Source organism: Vulpes lagopus, chromosome 4 (assembly GCF_018345385.1).
Source record: "Vulpes lagopus strain Blue_001 chromosome 4, ASM1834538v1, whole genome shotgun sequence".
Lineage (NCBI taxonomy): Eukaryota > Metazoa > Chordata > Mammalia > Carnivora > Canidae > Vulpes > Vulpes lagopus.
In genome coordinates, this window is record NC_054827.1 from 47858738 (window position 1) to 47878192 (window position 19455).

The window sequence follows — 19455 nt, forward strand, 5'->3', positions numbered from 1 at the left end:
TGGAAGTTTGTACCTTTGACTCACCTTCACCCATTTCTTCTACCTCTGGCAACCACCAGTCTGCTCTCCGTTTCTTTAAGTTTGTTTTTTTTTTAGATTCACATACAAATGAGACCATATGGTATTTGTCTTTCTCTATCTGGCTTATTTCATTTGGCATAATGCCCTCAAGTTCCATCCATATTGTTGCAAATGGTGTGATTTCCTTCTTTCCTATGGCTGAGAATATTCCGGGGTGTGTGTGTGTGTGTGTGTGTGTGTGTGTGTGTGTGTGTGTCTGTGTTTGTGTATACACAAACCACATCTTCATTTCCATTCATCTGAAGTGGACACTAGGTTGTTTCCATGTCTTGGCTATTGTAAATAATGCTGCAATGCACATGGGATGCAGATGTCAGCTTTAGATAGGGATTTCATTTCCTATCTATTTCACACCCAGAAATGGCATCATTGGGTCATATGATAATTCTATTATACATTTTTTGAGAACCCTCTATACTATTTCCTACAGTGGCTGCACCAGTTTACATTCTCACCCACAGTGCTCAAGGGTTCCCTTTTCCCCACATCCTCACCCGCACTTGTAAGTGCTCGTCATTTTGCTGATAGCCAGCCTAACAGGTGAGGTGATATCTGATTGTGCTTTTGATTTGGTGGTGACATGTATGCAACATTGTGTACAATGTGGTGATTCGATTTGGCGCACTTACATATTGCCACTGCAGCGTTGGCTAACACCTCTCTCATGTCACATGATTGTCGTTTCTTTTTTGTGACGAGAATACTGGATGTCCTTGATCATTTTTAAAGTACTGCCATAGACAGACACTGTGGTTTTTGTCTCGTATCACTTCTTCACCTTCTCTGAAATCTATAATTTCAGAGAAAGTGATGAGTGTAGTTGAGGGCCTTTTCGTATACCTGTTGGTATGTCTTCTTCAGAGAAATGTTCAGTTCCTCTGCCTGTTTTTTAAATCAGATTGTTTGTTTTTTTGCTGTTGGGTTGTATGAGTTCTTTTTTTGGGGGGTATGAGTTCTTTATATGTATTGGATACTAATCCCTTATCAGATATATGATTGGCAAGTAATTTCTCCCATTCTGTAGGTTGTCTTTTAATTTTGCTTTGGTTTCATTTGCTATTCAATGTACTTCCTTTTTAAATCTACAAAGATAGCCCAAAGGACCTAGCACGGGACTGGGCACTCTAGCTTCCCATGGAATATTTGTTGACTGATGAGGAAACAGAGAAAGCTCCAGCTCCCCCTGTTCTCTTGCCAACACTTCCACGAGTGAGACAGTACTGGGGAGGGAAGATGGACATGACTGCCTGGCCACATGGAAACCAGGGCCAGAAATGATACTCTCTAGACTTTTTCATTTGTAGGCTCAAATCACCAAACTGTTACCTACTAATTCCTAAACTGGATTGAGGATTGGCTTTTGGATTTGGGTTGGGAATGAATGTATTTGTAACTAATTTCAGTTCATAAGATGATGAACTAGGCCTTCTCTCCCACTGCTACAACTTGGCAGCAGGAGGGAAATGCTTCATTTCTTTGGGAGCCTCATTGAAGCCTTGGAAAACCCTGGCCTAATGCACTGATTCTTCCCCCTCCCCCGCTCTCCTGATTTTTCTTGTTCGTGCTGCAATTCTGCACATGCCAGGTAAGACTGGCAAGCAAATGGAAACATTGCCTTTTGTGACAATACAGTAAACCCTCAACAATGGAGCTTCACGGAGTTACTGCTTATGTAAAGAACACTTAGGGGTTGGGGAGGATGTGCTACTTAAGGTAACAGTTTTCAAGGACATTCTTGCCCCTGAACTCCCGGTGCATGTAACCTGTGTACCTCTTGTCAGCACCAGACGCTTTACAGCTTAGTTACCCTGACCATTTACTGAATTCTGATCACACATTTTATTTCATTCAGCTTTTATAGAAATTCTGTTCAGTGGAGACTATTATTAAAATAGAACCCATTTTACATATGACAAATCGAAATCTAGAAAAGATAAAGAGCTAGGGTCACACAACTATGAAGTGGTGAGTACTCCCATAGCCTACCTAGCAGGGGCTGAGATAAAAACATGGCACCAGTAAAGCAGCTTCTACACGTTGGAAGCATGCTGTGGCCGAGGGACTGCTGGGCTGGGCCCAGGTAATATGGAGTAATGGGTGGGGGAGGATTCTGTTCATTTTGAGGGCTCCAGCACAGAAGCGACACGGTCAACACCCATTTGTTTTGTTGTTCACTCCTTCATCTGTGTAGTCTTTTTTTTTTTTTTTAAGATTTTATTTATTTGTTCATGAGAGACACACACAGAGAGGCAGAGACATGGGCAGAGGGAGAAGCAGGCTCCCCGAGGGGAACCTGACGTGGACTCGATCCCAGGACTCAGGGATCACACCCTGAGCCAAAAGCAGATGCCCAACCACTGAGCCACCCAGCTGTCCCATTTGTGTAGTCTTTGAACATCAACTCCATGCCAGGCAGTAGGCATACCAAACCAAAGGAGACATGGTCCCTGGCATCAAGGATCTTTATTCTAATCAGGGAAATAGACACCTCCGTAGGTATTTAGAACATGCGATGTTAGAGTTAATGAGGGACGATCCTATGGTAGTAATGAGAGGGGAGGGTTATCTGGGAAGGCTTCTTGGAGGAGCTGACACCTGAAATAGGATGGGTTTGATTTACTTAGGTTGTGGGAGAAGGGACAGTGGGGAGTGGGGCAACCTGAAAAATGGCACAGAGGGGATAAACAACTTGATGTGTATGTGGAACTAAAAGTGGTGGTCTTGGTGAAAGACCAAGGGTGAACCAGGCAGCAGCGGGAGGCAGGCTGGTAGGGAGGCACGTGTCACACGTGGATGGTACTCTGCCAGGAACAGGGAGTCCTGGAGGCCACCACCAAGGGAGTGAGGTGGCTAGGCTGCTGAGGGTGGATTTGATAGGGTAGAGACCAGTCGAGGAAGGAGCAGATGCAAAGTTCAAGGGAAAGATGCTAAGGACCTGATTCAGGGCAGGGGCTAGTGGTGAAGGAGAGAAGGGCATGATCTGAGAAAGACTGAAGAGGTAAAATCGGGAACACACAGTGATTCCTCAGAGCAAGAGCTGAGAGAGGGAGAGAGGAGGCAGATAAGAAGTTCTGGGGTGTCCCCAGCTGAGACTCTGAGCACAGAAGGAGGTGGTGCTGGCTTCCGGGACGCTGAGATTTCAGTGTGGAAGTGCTGAGCCTGCGTTCTGGGCCTGTGTTCCTTAGTTTCTAGGCGCTCACTTCCTGCTGTACCCTCTCTACTGTGCTGCTGTTGACTCCATATTACATCCTTTGCATTCTGGCTCAGTGTCCCTCTCCCTCGGAAGCCCTACCTGGCCTCCCTGACTTTACTGATTCCCCCAGTTAGGCATGTTCATAGCACCGTGAACCTATCCTCTATATCTCAGCCCAGTTGCAATTTTACTTTGTAATATTTTGAGCGAGCCACCTAAACTGCAGACCATAAGCCCTATGAAGGCGAGGACCATGCTAGTGTTTGCTTACCACCATTGTATCCCTAGAACCTTCTGGCACTCTGTAGGTGCTCTACCAGCAAGGCAGTCAGGCAGTAGGGGTCTCTGCCAAGGTTCTGGCAGAAAACAGCGGGGCACTCTCTGAAAAGGAATTGAAGAGTCTAATGGACTCTTTATAAAGGAATAAAAGGGATAAGGGACCAGTTAGTTCAGAGAGTGGAGGCTGTTACCATGTGTTAGGGACAGAAATATGCCCTTCAAGAAGGTATTTTGAAGTCCTAGCCCCTAGCTCCCGTGAATGTAATCTTATTTTGAAATAGGGTCTTTGCAGATGTAGTCAAGTCAAGGTAAGGTCATTAGGGTGGGCCTTCATCCAATATGACTGGTATCCTTTGAAGAGGAGACACAGACAGAAACACGTAAGCAGAAGACGGCCATGTCCAGATGGAGATGGAGATTGGAGGGATGCACCTGTGTGCCAAAGAATGCCCAAGATTGTTGGCAACCATCAGACTCTAGAAGAGGCAAGGAATAATTCTTTCTACATGTTCCAGAGGGAGCGCGGCCTTGCTAACACCTTGATTTCAGACTTCTAGCCTCCAAAACTGGGAGACGATACACTTGTCCAACTGTCCAATTTGGGACGTTTTGTTACAGCAGCTCTGGGACACTGATACACCCCTCAGAGGCTTCAGGGACAAGGGGAGGAAATACACTGTTTGCAATGAACTGTGAGAGAGGCCACCTGCCAGGAGCTGTGGACCAGGTAGAAGGATGCAACTGCTGTAGACCATGGCCTAGCGCGGAAGGCACAAGGGAGCGGATGCCTTGACCTCTCTCCTCTCCCACTTTCAAATTTCCATCTTCTGCTCCCAATAGTCTAACCCAGCTGGCAGCCAGAGGGCAAGGGAGCAGGGTGATGTGGTCTGTAGGAAAGGGTGCATGTCAGTCTCTGAGGTACATGGCCGAGTGGCCAACGGGGAGGAGAGTGACGCGGAAGGCAAGGGGAGTAGATCATATCCAGTAAGTAAGTAGATGAATGGGAGCACGACAGAGTTAGGACTCCAAGATGATTCTCGATTCTAGTTTGGGAACAGACAATTTCACGGCACTGCTCTGTTTCCATCATGGGGACAAAGGAGAGGTGACATAGGTATTCATGGTTAGGGCTTTTGTGTCTGGCTTCAAGCCCTGCCCCCCACCCTCCCCAGCTCAGCACCCAGGTTCTGAGTCCGGTGAAGCCTCCTTGTCTGTACAGCCAACACCTTTAGGCCGGGTTCTATTTGAAGGCTGTAAGTGAGGTAATTGGGTATGACAACAGAAACACAGCTGTAATTATGAAGTGCCAGCCTCTAACGCAGAAAAATCTCCAGCCCTTAAGAGGTGCCAACATAAATGACTCAGTAGTACGTGCACACTTGTGCCGGGCCAGGCCGGGACACCCTCCTGCCACGCAGAGGTCCACTGTGCTTGGAGTAAAAGGAACATTGGGTAATTGAGCTCGTGTGTCAATGTAAGGCCTCCACATCCAGTTGTTACCAGCTCTGCCAGCCAGAGCAATTATTTGGGGGAGTGAATGTGAGGCCATGAACTGAAGGGCCAGTTGAACAAAATGGGCCAGATCTCCCGTCTGGTGGAAACACTGTTAAGCTCAGGCTACATGGGCAAAGCCTCTGGAGCCGGGTGTCCACGTCCCCACAACATCTGAAATGCAGTCAGTTGGGCTGCCTGGCTTCTCTACAGCCCACGCGACTGCATGCTCTCCATTCTAGATGCAGGTGCCTTGCCCGGGGAGGCCAGAGAGAGGAGACTGTATTTTTGTTGGACTTCGTCCAGCCTGGGGTCTTTGTATTTCTCAGATTGAAAATAACCAGTTACACCCTTTGCTTCTAGAGATGTGCGTGTGAGTGTGCGTGCGTGCGTGTGTGTGTGTGTGTGTGTGTGTGTGTGTGGTTAGCTAAAACAGAGACATAGCATGTGTATAGATTTAGCTGAAACAAATTCTAGGTGTTCCCATGCATCCCTTAGGTTTTCGAACTATACTCACGATGCTACTAGTTCCTCTTGGAATTGTTCCAGTTGCCTTCACGTGACAAACACTCACTGGTGTCTACTGCTACAAGCTGCCGTGGGGGAAATATAGGTGGTCGCATGGTGCTTTGAAAGGTTATGATTTTTTTTTCTTCTTCAGCAAAAGGAACTGCCAAACAGGATCCCCCCAGACAGAAGTTACCAGGGAGTTCAAGATAGGTAGATGATGATGATGATGATAGACAGGTAGACAGATAGATGGATTGATATATCCACCTGACTGATGTGGGAGAGAAGGGGGTAGTGGTTCTGCTGGAGCCCATCCTGATCCAGTTCTCCTGGGGCTGTCTCACCTGAGGAAGCAGCTGAAGGAAACTTTGGTGGTGGTAGTGGTAGTGGTGGGGCGGCTTCAGACCTTCAATATAGCTTTTCCTTTTTTTTTTTTTCCAGTTTTATTGAGAAATAATTGACACCGTAAAAGTTTAAGGTGTACAGAGTGATGGTTTGGTTTACATTTGTGAAATGCTGACCACGAGAGCTTTGGCCAATATCCACCTTCTCACATAGATCCCATAGAAGGAAAGAAGTTCTCTTCACAATGAGAACTCTGAGCATCTACTGTTCTGATACGTCACACAGTAGGGTTAGCTGTGGTCATCACGTCCTGCGTCACATCCATGGTACTTGTGTATCTTTTGACCACCTTCCTCCCACTCCCCTCCCCACTGGTATAGTTTTCTTGACTGGGCACAGTCCAGAGGGATCTCTGTTGTGTGGTTTCTAGGAAGGGCTGCTGATTGCGACTCCATACCCAGGCAAGTGAGACTCTTCTCCAGCCCTCGGCCCGCCGCTGCTGTTGGCACAGCTAGCGAGGACTAAAGACCATTTGATCCCTCCGCAAGACTTCTCATTTCCTTCGCAATTTCTCCTCCAATGCCCTACCTACATACTAATAAGAACTCGGATATTTTTGGGTAGACGAAGGCAAAGTTGCTGGGGCTTTGGATAACATAAACTGGATCTGGAGCTACTACCAACTATGGGATGCGGTCGAGGTATGCTATTTTTACTGCAAACGATAAAGAGGGGCATCTCAGTTACATAAAAATGTATAAGTCATGCTCCCTCAAGGAATTATGACCTAGAAGGCAAGAGATTTAATTAGAAAAAACTTATGATCAAGGCAATCTCTGATAAGAGCATCAGGCATTACGTGTGAGATGCAAACCTTCAGCATGTCAATCCCCTGGGATGTTGGGAATGTTTGTTACAGGAGTTAGGCCTACCCTGACCACTATACCCTGTGCGTGCGTGTGTGCGTGTGTGTGCATGTTGGGCGGAGGTGGGAGTGTCAGAGAGGTCGGAGGTGGTGGTTGGGTGATTCCAGAATGCATTTCTCAGAACGGAAAGTTCTCTGGGGTGGGCATCTTGGCTGCTCTTTTGCTAGGATTCCGTAGAAGGCGAAGACACTGCTGAGACTTTAGAAAGGAGGAAGTAAGTCCTGGCGTCTCTGCAGCGAAATTCCCATCCTCCATCCTGAATTCTTGCTTAGCGGGGACTTGATGAATGGATGTGAAAATATGCTAGAAAGCTGTCACTTACAGTAAATGGCTGGTGGGCTCTGCTCGGAGCCAGTGGGTGTCTGGGCTGGGAATGGGGAGAAGCGGCCAGGGAGGAGGTGGAGGTTCCTGATCCCAGCGGGCCTCGGGCCTCGGGAAGAGAGGCTAGTTATGCAGGGAATTTCCTGCCTCTGCAAACCCCTAATGCCAATAACCACAGTCGAGCAAATTTACCTCCTGGCCGCTTTTGGTAAACTTTCAAAACAATACCTCAGAAGCTCTTTCAGGTTTGTCCTTAAAATCCCAATCCAGTCCAGGGCCGGTTCATTCCTGAATCCAATTTTGGCAGATAACTGACAACGAGTTTATTTTCATCAGCTATCAAAATGGGAGAAAGTCTCTTTCCTTTCTCTTTTCCTCTCCCTTTTTTACTTTTAAAGATTTTATTTATTTACTCGTGAGAGACACAAAGAGAGAGGCAGAGACACAGGCAGAGGGGAGCCCGATGCAGGACTTGATCCCAGGACCCCGGGATCACGAACTGAGCTGCAGGCAGATGCTCAACCGCTGAGCCACCCAGGTGCCCCTTCTCTTTTCCTCTTAATGCAGAAATGCTGGGGAGAGAACTTGTTCCTGAAAGAAGAGGTGGGTGGAGAGGAGGGAAGAAGTTAGCAAACACCTCGGTTTTTGGAAGGCATGATCAGGGCTGGTGCGCACCGGGGCCTGGGATGGGGTTGTCACCCTTAAGCAAAGGGTGAGAGCAGCTTTGAGAGAGGAACAGGAAGGAGTCAAGTCACAGACAAGCACCACCCAGACCTGCCCTGCGAATGAACGAGAGGTAAGCACCCGGGACCTCCCCCTGACCAAGGCCCTGGGGAACAGTGTGGCTCCCTATCTTGGAAAAGCAAAGTGGGGGGTGTGTGTGCACAGGAGAGCATGTGTCTTGATTTGAAGGTATTGGGGAAACAGCAGTGTGTGAGGGCAGCTGGTGCACATGAGAAATTCCTGGGCCTAGGTGGGGGGATCTGAGGGGCCGACAGTGGGGCAGGTAGTTCAGGCTGGGGGAGGTCTAGGAATCTGAATAGCTTGGGGAGAGGCCATTTTGTTGTGACACCCACACCTAGTTGTCCTTTTCTCTTTTTCTTGTGAGCCCATAGGGTGGAGATTAGGAGAGAGATGCAACTAATTAGTAGGATGAGGGAAAGGAGAGGAGGAGCTTGGAAGAAAGGGGAGATCCAGGGCTGAGCTTGGGGGGATGAGAGGAGACCAGAAGGGAATGGGTGAATTTGTGTCACACCGCCCCCCCCACCCCCGCCCTGCCTCTCGGATCTTCCCTGTGAGGACACTATGTGTGAGAAGGGAGACTATCATTGGTTGAAACCCATGCACGGTGTGAGCACAACAGTAATAATTTAGACGATTTGGGCTTCAAGTCTTTGGGGTTCAATACATATCCATTGAATAAATCTTAAGACAAAGTGATTTTTTTTAATGCGCATCATCCAAATGACTGTTCCCAATTTTTCTTTGCATGTTGAGGAGTATAAAAGTCCTTTCCTGTGGTTAAATGGATGCTTGAAGTTGTGATGGAGATTGTGCACTGAAGTTAGACTCTCCAGGTAGATTACGGGTTTGTTAGACAAAATGAGAATCAGAAAGAATAAGAATGAGTGGTAAGCATCCATTCAAGGGTCTGTAAACTCCATCTCATGGAAGTACTTTGGAGACAGGGTTCATGGCCCCATATAGGCCCATATCTTTCCCACATATCTCAGGGGAGAATGGTTGTTTTCCATGGAGGGCAGAGAAATTGGCTGAAGTAGATACGTTTATTTTACTGTATTTTTAAATGTATTTATTTGACAGAAAGAGAGTGAGCACAAGCAGGGGGAGGAGCAGAGGGAAAGGGAGAAGCAGACTCCTGGCTGAGCAGGGAGCCATCCAGGACCCCAAAATCATAACCTGAGTTGAAGGCGGATTCTTAACCGACTGAGCCACCCAGGCGCCCCAGATACATTTATTTATGTCTCACCGGGTCTGCTGGTCCCCCTCAGGTTGCTTCCAGTGGATAGAACAGGAGAGCACCTTTCCTCTGAGATAGCTTTCATCTGGTGAAGAAAAATGCATGTGTTTCCTATACTTCTTCTGGTCTTTGTTGGTGAATGCAGAGGTACAGAGTTGCATCCCTGTGAGGAAACAACCACTTTCTGCCCCATAGTTCAGAGAGGACATTGTTATATAACCCGTGTGCAAGTGGGTGCAAGCAGCTCTTAGAGAAGAAGTTGAGTTAGAGGGTCTCATGGCTGGAAGGACTTTAGATCAACTAATACCTCCTTCTTTCTCAACATGCCGTGACCTGGAGGGTGACTTTCATTACACTTCATCTGAATAGAAAATTGAAATATGCATGTGAGACCAGTTACCACCCCCCACCCCAAAATCAAATAAACATAATAGCCCCAAACTAAAACCAGTGCAAATACCCATCAATAAGACAGTGGATAAGAAAATATGGTAAAAGGGGATCCCTGGGTGGCTCAGTAGTTTAACGCCTGCCTTTGGTGGGGCGTGATCCTAGAGTCCCGGGATCAAGTCCCACAGTCCCACATCAGGCTCCCTGCATGGAGCCTGCTTCTCCCTCTGCCTGTGTCTCTGCGTCTCTCTCTCTCTCTCTCTCTCTCTGTGTCTTTCATGAATAAATAAATAAAATCTTAAAAAAAAGATTGTTTATTAAAAAAAAGAAAATATGGTAAGTTCATATAGTGGAATATTATCCAGCAATAAAAAAGAACAAATTACTGACACATCATGGATAAACCGGAAAAGCATGTATTGAGCAAAGGAAGATGATGTTGATACAATGTTGAAGAACAAGCAAAACTAGACTATGGCAATAGAGGTATTAAAAAAAAAAAAAGTTACTGCCTGGAGTGAGGGAGGATATCGACTAGAGCAAAAGAGAACTTTCTGAAATGATGGAAATGTTTTATACTTTTATCCAGGTGAATGCTTTGTGGGTGTGCGTGTGCGCGCGCGCGCGTGTGTGTGAGTGTGTGTGAGATTGAGTTGTATACTTAAGGTTTGCAAAAGGTTTCCTGGATGTAAATCATACCAGAAAAACAAAACAAAACAGCAACCTCAAAACCAAAACCCCAACGATGGACACACAGAGGATGGGAAATACATGGTTAATGGGCTTAGGACAGTTACTGTTGACACGCTCACGAAGCGGATCTAGCGGTAAGCAGCACTAACAGAAGTCCCCTGGCCTAGCATTTTAAGTAACTTGGGCGTGTTACTTAATGTCTGAATTTTAGTATTTTTCCCTATTAAAAAAAAGGGGGCGTTCATTTGCTCATTGCACACAGACTCCGCCACGTTAAATGGCACCAGGCTGGCAGTGGAGAGGACACTCCAATTACAGACCGTGATGCTATCCTGCCAGCACAGTGAGCCTAGTGACACAGAAATAAACGTAGCTGCCAACGCCAGCCCTGCCCTGTCTCCCGTTTCCTGCTGTTCTGTCTGCAGCCAGCACCGCAGGAGCTCTGGATGGGCCTTATGTTTAGGCCCAGACTTCAGGGCCTGCTTCCCTTCTGCTCCAAAGCTCCTCTTGTCCCCCAGCCCACTGGCCCTGAAAGGGTCTTTCTTTTTGATGAAGGACTTTGAAGCCAGAGAGACAGGAGTGAGAAAGAAGGAGGCACATAGAAAGAGAGAGAGAGAGAGAGGGAGAGAGAGAGAGAGAATCTAAGGGCACTGGGCTCACACCCAGCCCCACTGCCTCAAATATGTGGCCAAAAATCTAAGTCTAACTTCCCCTCAGGGAGACCAATGACAGAGATTCTCCTTGAGGCAGTTCCAAAGACATATAAAGAGATACTAACCCCTCCCCAGCCCATCACCTGAGGCCAGAGAGCTGGTCTCTTGTACCCGTTCATTGCCTCGGAGCCCTGCGGAAGGATAGAAGTAGACTGTAGCATTTGGGCTTAATCACTGGAGCAGATCCGGATAATTTTCCATCTTGCTTCATTGACTCATTCATTTCCTCCTGACACAGGGAGGAAGATGAATTAAGCGGTTCTTGTTTGCTGATGGGAAAACAGTCTCCGAAGATGGTGGTGTCCTAACTGGAGGTTCTTGGGCAGAGGTCACACACACCCTCCATAATTTAGCCTTAGGATCAACCTAGGAGACAAGCTTATCTCCTCTACCTGGGTGGAGTAGATAGTCCTTGGCCAAGATATTCTCCTAACAGGAGCAGGGCTCCATGGAAGCACAAGTATTGGCCCAATAAAACCATAGATTCTCAGACAGGAAGGGAGTGGAGACCAGAGACTCCAACTCTATTTTATAGACAAGGAAAGTGAAGCTGAGTAGGGGAGTGACTCGCTTAGGGGCAAAAGCCAATCAATGACAGAGTCAGGGAAAGAGCCCTAGTGGCTGTGTGGACTCAAGTACCTGAGCCAACGTGATAGGAATGACTCTCATCATATTCACTCAGTTACGCCAGGGTTTTTCAACTTCCCCACCATCTCCATATGGGGCTGGGTAGTTTCTTGTCATGGGGGCGCTGGACAATGCATGGCAGGATGTTTAGGAATTTCCCTGGCCTCTAACCGCCAGATGCCAGTAGCACCCCCTCACCCCCTTTGTTACAACCCAGAATGCCCCCAGACGTTGCCAGATGTCCCCGGAGGGACAAACTCACCCACGGTTGAGAACCCTTGTGGCAGAGAGCCAGCTCTTACAGTTCAACACATAAAGGTGTATGGTGATGCATTTATCATGTGTAGATCTGTCTCATGTACTAGTCTGAAAGTTCTCTAGGGTCGCAGACTGGGTCCCATTCACCTTGATGTTTTCTGTGGGCGGCATATCACTGGGCATGTGAGAGATAGGCCAGAAATGGTTATGAATGAATGAATGAATGAATGAATGAATGAACTAGCTCACTGGGAGACCCTGAACTGTAGACTTTGGTTTGCTGGGTATCTAGTACTATATGAAACACCATTCCATGAGGCAGAGGAATGACCAATGCGACCTTCTTTCTATTTGGGGGAGGTGCGGGCTTCCCATTCATCTGCTTTGTCATCCATTGTCATAGCCCCACAGAGGCGTCTTTTCCTGGAGCTCCTTTTCTCATGCTCCAGGCTTAATTATGTGGCTCCTTTTCATTCCTACAAAACAATAGCAATAGATACTATACCGAAGAGATTTTTCTCACTGGGGATAAAACCAGCATTCTGGAATTTTAAGCCTCCAGGTTCTCATGTTTAAAGGAAAAAGCACCCCCCCATCCCCCAATACTGCCATTAGCAGCCACGAGAGCCTCAGGAGGGTATTTGTTGTAGAGTCATACAATTTAGGCAAGGGGCAAGTCACAAGTAAAATATAAAAGGAAAAATCTACCACAAAAGTCTCATCTTTTCATTTTTTTCTTAATCTCAGAAATTTTCATCAGTGTTGGCTTTAGGTAAGTGGTAACCTCTTCTGTGTCTGTCTTCCAAACAATAACATGCTTGAGAGGGTAAAGTTGTTCTTTTGTTTTGTTTGGGTTTTTTTGTTTTGTGGGGGCGGAGGGAGTGCTTTCAGAAGACCTTATATTATATTATATTATTATTATATTTTATTATATTATTATATTATATTATATTATTATATATTATATTATATTATTATATTTCTAGCAAAGCTAGAAAATATAAGTTCCAGTGAATTTCAAGATTTATTTTGTGGTTTGCTATGGGCAGAAAAAAATCTGGCAGAGACTGAGAGAAAAGACAAGTTGTTGGTTAGATAGGTCCCACAGGGGAGTTAATTTAACAGAAAAGATGGACTGACCTTTCCAAGGACTCTACTGGTCAATTAATTCAAATGGACAAATTGATTTCAGTGTGATTAGCAAAAGAGAACACAGTTAAAATCGAACAAAAAGACCAAAAAGGGAACAAAGATACGGCAGCAAGACGGAAGGATGGGTGGTATTGGGCTAATATTACTTTAAAAGTGAGTTTTACCAGGCTGCTGCTGTGCATCAGAGACCACACCTTAGGGCCCTCATTGTGTTAGAATTCCTGAGGCTGCTTTCAGCCTACATTTGGGGAGGTGCCTGTCTCTCCAGGATGATGACCATTGCTTTTTATTGACTGGTTGTTCTCAGGAAAGTGGGAGATACAGCAGGATCGGTGAGAGCGCCAGAAGGCTTGGGGTCCTAGCACAGATAAGGACCTCCAAACAGGACCCATGTTCAGGATGGGAGGGTGGAGAAGTGTCAGACGTGCCAGGAATAGTTGGGAGACAGTCTGCCACTGGGACTGCGGGTGAGAGAAGGCTCTGGGGGCAGGAACTCGACCCCTGGGGGGCCTAGGACTGGAGCAAGTCTGGGCAGCACCAGAGGGAGGAAGCCTGGACCTCTCAGCCAGGCAGGGGTGGACAGACTCACGAATTTTGAGCAGGAAAGGAATTTTGGCATTTAGGCGAACCTCACAGTTTTCAGATAGGGCCGAGGGAGATTGACGTAGGCAAGCCTCCTAGACTTCACTGTCTCCTCTAGAGAAGTGGTCCCTGTGTTTGCTGAGACCATTGCACATACTTATTGGTTTTTCAGGTGTTCAGCATGACCTTAGGCAAGCAAGTCAGAAGCAGCCAGACATGAAGCATCTCCCAGTGAGCTTGATTTTTGACACTCTTCAATGCTGAACACAGATCTACATCATTCTATATGCTTCTGGCGTGGACCCCCATAAATCCTCATCTGCAGCAAAGGAATTCTGTTGCATTTCCAGTGTCCGGTCTAGGACTGTGTGGTGGCCAGAGCCAGCTGGGGGAGAGGGTACAGGGGATGGGGGTGAGGAGGGAGAGATGATGTGGTTGGTCGCCATGTCTAGCACATCTGAAAAATGACTGATGTTTTTTAGTTTAAATATGTCCCAAATATTGCATGAGATACACTTAGATACTGAACACTTGTTCACTGTTCATCTGAAATTCCAATCTAGCCAGGCATGCTGTGTTTCATCTGGCAATCCTTCCTGGAGACGGTTGGCAGCAAAGGAGACTGAAACCTTGCTGACGGTCGTGAGGTTGAGGGTGTGGTTTTGCCCCTGTTTCAGATGGAAGATGGCCACCCAAGTCCTCTTTTCTCATAGCTCCTCTCATTCGCCTGGGTTTCGGGAAGAGACAGGAAATCCTATTGCTTTGGAGACGTCTAGGCAGCAAGGAAAGGAGAGAGAAGCTTTCGTAGGTCACTGCGACAACAAATTTCTTTCTTCAGTTCTCTTTTGTCTTGCTCCAGAGAGAGGGACAGCACACTCTTTAAGGATTTGAGGACAGAAGGAAATGTGGCTAGATAAAGCTAGCAGGCACTGTAGCATATGTCCTGGGGAGATAATGGCTCTGAACCTGCTAAAATAAATGATCTGCTTTGTTCTTGAATAATAATCAGCTGGCAGCTTTGCGCTCTCTTCTTAGCAGCTGGATGAGGAGCTTCTGATTTCACAGGAGAAGCAGTTGACCTAGGGCTGACCATAGTGGACAGGCGGTGGGTGGGGTGGGTGGGAATTCACCACACCAGACAGCCCCCTATTGGCTGATACAGCCCCTTGCTGCAAAGTATTTCCCCACTGCCTGTCATAAATGCCCCAAGGTCAGTCTTTAAGTCTTAAGATAAATGACTTTCTCCTTAAAAAAGTGCACATATACCTGAGAGACACAATGTATTAGGCTATTGTCCTTTAGAATGAATTAATTCTTTAGAGTCTTTCAAACTCCACATTTGGTTTGGAAGCAGGGTCTTGGGGTTGGTTATTGGATGCTAGGATAGGTAATTCTTGTAGGGACTGAGCGGCAGAGGGGTTGACCCATAGAGAGAGAATATGAAGAAAGGCCAGAAAATAAGGGCTCTGGACAGTTCAGGAGAACAGGGAACAGGTAGGGGGAAGAGGGAGAGAAAGGCTGGGTGAGGCGAAGCTATCTGCTTTAATACCATCTGTGTTCGAACGTTCCCATCTTTCCAGACCAATTGGGGTTGGGCACTGCCAAGGTCATGGCAACTGAATTCGCGTCCCACTCTTCTGCGGGAGAGGCTGGAGAGGAAGGCTCTGCTGGGTTTGCAGCAGGGAGAGAACCCACATCCAGTAGCTTGAAACTCAAGGGGTCTTTTTGTCGCATGTGACAGCAGGTGCAGAGTAGTCAGGACAGGCTGACTTAGAGCTTGAGCATGCCACCTGGGATACAGACTATATCGACCGCCCCCACAGCAGAAGAGGGCAAGGGGTAAGGACTGGGAATCCTTGTTAAGTAAGCTGCAGTACCGTGGAAGAAAATCCCTAGAACATATTTGGGGTGGCCCTGGCATTCTGGGCCTTTTGGCCATTTGAAGGAAAGTTTACCATTCTGATGTTTTGGTTTCCGACACCATTCACTCTGATGGGTGGTTGAATGTTTTGTTTCCTGCCAGATACTTGACTGTGTCTAGCTTCCCCATGTGGCTTCCCCTCTATTTGAGAGGATACCAAGAATATTCAAGGATCGGGGGCAGGGGGTGCTGGCTCTCCAGGTAAGGATTTTTCCTAAGCCCTCTGACTGAAACCTCTACAGGCGAGCAGTGGTCAGAACTCTTGCTCGCCCTACACACAGAATTCTTACCCTACAGTCAGTGCAGTTTCATTTCATTCCTGAAGACTGAAGCCTGAGAAGAGATAGGAGTGTATGGCTTGAAGGTCAGAAAGCTTGCACCAGCTGGAGCAATAGACGCAATTTTCCCTCAAGAACAACTTGTTCTGGGCAGCCCCGGTGGCTCAGCGGTTTAGCGCCGCCTTCAGCCCAGGGCGTGATCCTGGAGACATGGGATCGAGTCCCACATCGGGCTCCCTGCATGGAGCCTGCTTCTCCTTCTGCCTGTGTCTCTGCCTCTCCCTCTTTCTCTCTCTCTCTTTCTCGCTCTCTCTCTCATGAATAAATAAATAAAATCTTAAAAAAAAAAAAAAAAGAACAGCTCATTCTATCCTCCTCCCCCTAGAAGGCCTGTGGAGTCCCAGAGGTTTCCCTCTACTCAGGCTTAGCCAGCTGATGGAATAGTTCTAATTCAAGTAACAGCAGGATTTGGAATGTGATAAAGCCAGTTGCAAAATTCCCTCTTTGGGTGGATAGATCATGACATAAGTGAAGATTAGGGCCTCTAGGGCCATCATAGCCCATACCTGGACACCAGCCAGCTCTCCTAGAAGTGTGTTCTCTAGAATGCATTCCAAAGACTTTGCAGTGTGCCCCCTCCACGTGACAAAATCCGTCTGATTTAGTGACGTAAGAGCTTTAGAATCAAAAGGCCAAAGGTAAATGGTGCTATACTTCAGTACGTAAGCTCCCAGGGAAATCGTTGCCTCTGAAAGACAAGAATCAAAATCCCGGATTGCCTCTGTCGCAGGGAGGCCATGGGTATGAATGTGTTATTTCCAATGCTGACCTATTATACAGCTGGGGGTAGGTAGAGTTCATGGAGCGTGAGCGGGGCCGTGGACGGAGAGTAGGGATTTCATAATCAGGGGGCCGCCCATTCGACGACTCTGCTCCTCCTGTCCCAGGTTTAGACAGTGATTTCCAGAGCAGTGCTTGAACAGAGTAGCTGCTCCTCAAAGTAAAAGTGACATGAAATAAATAAATAAACTGATGGCAAAGGCCTCTCACCTTGACTTCCGTTCATCCCAGGATTCGGTACGCTGGCCTGCCCAAGGTGAGGCATCGCACGGCACTAACTGTGCCCATGAGTGGAGTCTGGGCACCAATAAGGCAAAGTCCCATCAAATAAGCCCCTCTGCCTGAAAGGACATGAGAAGCCACGTCCTGGCAGACAGCCTTGGGGTAGCTCCAGTCTCCCCTGGGAACTCTGCTTCTAGAAAGTCTCTTTTCATTTTCTGGTTAAAACAAAAAACCCAAAAAACCCCAAAAAACCAAAAAACCAAAAAGCCCAAAAAACGACTAGTATAAAAAATTGTTGGCTATCTCCCAAATGATCCGATAAAGGCAGTTGTCCCAGTAATCCCTGGGGGGGTTTGGGCATCCTGCGCGTTGACATGCGGGATGCAAACGGGCAGCCAAAAAACAACGGCTGATGTTTACTGAGCAGCTGCTACGTGCCAGATGCTGCAGGAAGCGCTTACGCCTATGACTGCATCTAATCCGTACAACGACCCGCTGGGGTGAGTACTGACTGCTATTACACCCCGTTGGCAGATGGGGTAACAGGTTCGGGGAGATCCAGGAGCGGGCCTCTACAGCTGGGATTTAGATCCAGCGCTATCTGATTCCAAAGCTCAGGCTCTTAATCATCGTGCAATTATTTTCACTCTTTGCCTTACTTTTCTCCTCAGTTTGTAGCTTCCAATCAATACAAGTGAAAAGATATCCCCTTCGCCCTCCCAACTACCCACGCCTGGAGGGGCAGCTCCCGTGAAGGTCCCGGCCGATCGGGGGCCCGCCCTCCCTGCGTTTGCACCCCTGGTGCATCTGTGCCCTTAGCATCCTTACTATGGGTTCACTTGCCATCTCCCCCGAGACTGGGCACCTGCAAGGGCAGCGCTGAGTTTCCCCGCACGCAGCAGATGCTGACGCATGTTTGGGGCCCTGAGCCCTGAACCTGGACTGAAGGCAAGGCCAATACCCACCCCGAAGGTTGTTTGATTCCTTTGTTTAGGTTGTCCTGTATGCATGTGTTTGCTTTTTAATTCCCGACCCTTCCGCCTCCCAGGCAGAGCGACTCTCTGGGATTTTTAGACTTCTTTGGAAGTTTACTTGCATCCTTCAGATCTCTGGGTCATAACTTAGCATTCCAGGGAATTCCAAGGGGGGAAAAATGACTTGCTTCTGGAAACCCTCATGTCCACTCTTCTGATAAAGGATCCCAGCTGTGACAAGGAGATTATTTACTTGAAACTAACAAGCAAAGCTAATTACCGCCATAGATTGGGACAGGGACAGAGTGTACCAGGGCAGGCTGCTGGCAAGTGTTCCCAACTCTCCAACTTGGCAGCTGGGCCAGTGAGCCCCACTAGACGTGCCGGTGCCTTTTGGTCTTTGAATTGCCTTTTCAATAGCAAACAGACTTTAGGACTGTGGTTTGGGACTCAGTTGTCTGATAGGAGCCAAGAACGAATTTCTGTGGCTTGTTCTTTTTTCTCCCTGGTTCCAATTTTTGTAGGATATATAATAAGACAATTAAAGTCTGACTTTTTTGAGGAAGTGGGGTCCACCCACCACTTCCACAACTCCATTCTCCACGACTTCTGCATGGCTCCTTCCCTCTAGAACAGGAAACCTATTTCTTGTCCGTCCCCTTCTCTGCCTGCAGTCTGAGCCATGTCCCTCCTAAAGCAACTCGAGCTCACCTGCCAGGAAATCATTGCCATTGACCCCACCTGACGATGCTCATGCCTCTATTTGGCATTCTGAGCTGTGCTTGTACCAGATGCCAAATCCCATTATAATGAACCACATGGGACATTCCAATTCTTTCTGCTTTGTGGAATTTTGTTAAAATTAGACCCGAGAGAAGGTAATAGTGGGACAGGGTAAGAATTAAATATATGAATTAAATTAAATCACATAAAGTGCCTAGTCTAGTGCTTGGCACCATTTCCATACACTTCTTAGACATTTAACTTTGATATACGTCTTTAGAGCATGTGTTGGGAAGCCCAGTCCTGTTCTCTGTACCCAAAGGAAAAACACAACACACACACGTCAGCCAAAGTCTCTGCTCTCAAAGGGTTTGTGATTTAGTGGGGGTAATGTAAGATGGATGCGTGACCATCTAGAAGCAATCTTCATGTGATGCATAGGCTACAGGGAGAGAGATGGCACAGAGGGCAGGCAGGGGAGCACTGGGATTTAAAATGAGGCAAGAACAGCCATGGGTGAAGCTAACTGGAAGAGGCTTAATGGGGATGGAGAGTCTGAAAGTGTAGATACTCTTCTGCCAGCGCCTATTGGAGAAGGCCCCATGGGCATAGGGGGAGGGGATGTGGAAGCCCGGAAATGGTTACCATGGCAACCAAGGATGAGTAGACTCAGAGGGACAGGGTCTGCAGGAGCCCAGCAGGGTATGATGGCACCTGGGGTTGGATCATTGGTGAAGCTGTCAGGGGTCCAAGCAATCATGGCTTCACGAGAGAGGAGGGTTGATGACGGGCATTTCAAAATCTGCCGAAGGAAAACCTTGGCTTTCCTTGGAATTCTGGAGTGAGAAGCATTCCCCAGTTTAAGTTTGAAGCAGGCAGGGAAAGAGAGAGTCTGCAGGGCTGAGGTGGATTCTGGAAAGTGGCAGGTGTGGCCAAGGTGCTGGTGGAGACACGA